Genomic DNA, 1,976 nt, shown 5'->3' on the forward strand with positions numbered 1-1,976 from the left:
TTCCCTCTGAAAACCTTTGCAACAGATGTTAGTGAAGATTTTTACTGGAGATGTAGAGAAGCATCATTCCCCTCCATTTCTTACCTGCCACGTGCGAGTACATTGGGCCTTAGAAATCATTGTAAAGAGTCATAATTGGAGTTACTAGGGAAACAGATTGAACAATCAAGCACTTAGATATCCATTTTCAAGAGTTGATACCCACGTCTTTTGTTTGTTGAATTTCTTGTTGTATTTTATTTTTTACAGGATTATAGAAAAAAAGATGTTATCCCTGAAGGACTGTGGCACTTTCTGCATCTTCACTATCTCCAAGGTGGTTTTCTGAGCTCTCACAAACAGAATGGGTGAGAAGGTGACTTTTTTCCTCCACAAATCCATTATGAAATTTAACACCATTGAATACTGGCTTACATAATGTCACCAAAACAAACTATTAGTAAGACAATGCTGTTTATTGCTTACCATGGTAGGGAGTATGGCAATAGTTATATTTTATTTATTTTGACAGTAATTGCAAAGTTTCTGAATCAGTGGAAGACCAATTATATACTTACAGAATATATTTGTACCATTTGGTCATACTCCATTTTCCTGAATGTGACAAAGTGGTGAGAGCCAGATATACCCTGCATGTGTGTGTGTGGCAGGGATAGAGGTGGGTGAGTAGAGGAAGGGGACCCATACAATAGCAGAAGAACCCAAAATTATAAAACTGGAAGCTTATATAGGTGTTGACATATTCACCTCTACTCCCCCGTAGAAAGAAAAGTGGTGGTGTGCACCTGTAATCCCTGCTACTCGGGAGGCTGAGGCAGAAGAATCGCTTGAACCTGGGAGGTGGAGGTTGCAGTGAGCTGAGATTGCGCCACTGCACTCCAGCCTGGGGGACAGAACAAGACTCTGTCTCAAGAATAAGATTTTTTTTTTTTTTTTTTTTTTGAGATGAGTTTTTCTCTTGTTGCCCCAGCTGGAGTGCAATGGTGTGATATTGGCTCACTGCAACCTCTGCCTCCCGGGTTCAAATGATTCTCCTGCCTCAGCCTCCCGTGTATCTGGGATAACAGGTGTGTGCCACCACACTTGGCTAATTTTGTATTTTTAGTAGAGATGGGATTTCTTCATGTTAGTCAGGCTGCTCTCAAACTCCTGACCACAAGTGATCCTCCCACCTTGCCTTGGCCTCCCAAAGTGCTGGAATTACAGGTGTGAGCCACCACACTGGACCAAGAGAGTAGTCTTATCTTTTTCTCTGGAACATAAACAAACCTTTTTGGGAGGGAAGGGCAAAATCTCCTAGGTTCCCTCAACCTTTGGGAATGTAACTAATGGCTCTAGGTTTATTACCCTTTGAAATGTAAAGACATAGCTCTACGTTTATCACTTTAGCATATAAGGAGTAAATCGTTTAAGAAAAAGAAGTCATTCTCTACCCTTAGAGCATGCCAATTTTCTTTATCAGAAAGCTCTGAATGTGCAGAATTTTTAAAAAATACATTATTTCTCAACATGAGTTCACTACCTTGGCAGTGTGTTAGTAACATCTCTGAGAAGAAATAGCAGAGTTGTGATATTTATGAAGATTTTGAAGTCGATTTATGATGAGTCTTTACATGAAGGGGTCCATTTAGACCAGGGTAAGAATTATGGCGTAATAGTTGAAAATTGGTACAAAGAGCAAGGAAATGATTTGAGGCAAGAAATTGAGAGTCCTAAGGTGTAAACTATCACTTAATATTTCCTATTGAAGAGTTGGTATGCTTTTCAGAAAATTTCCAGAATGAAATTATTTAGAACTTTAATCTTCTTGACAAGAGTTTCCTAATATAGTAAATTAGTTATGAAGACAATAGAATAGTAAGTTATGTTAGTGTAAACTACAAGCTGTGTAGATGGTTTTGATTCTTGGCACATCCTATGTATCTTTGGTGTAGTGGTGTAGGGCTAGCCAATTTATACCTCAGCTCTCACAGCTA

The sequence above is a fragment of the Symphalangus syndactylus genome, chromosome 4 (assembly GCF_028878055.3).
Source record: "Symphalangus syndactylus isolate Jambi chromosome 4, NHGRI_mSymSyn1-v2.1_pri, whole genome shotgun sequence".
Classification (NCBI taxonomy): Eukaryota; Metazoa; Chordata; class Mammalia; order Primates; family Hylobatidae; genus Symphalangus; species Symphalangus syndactylus.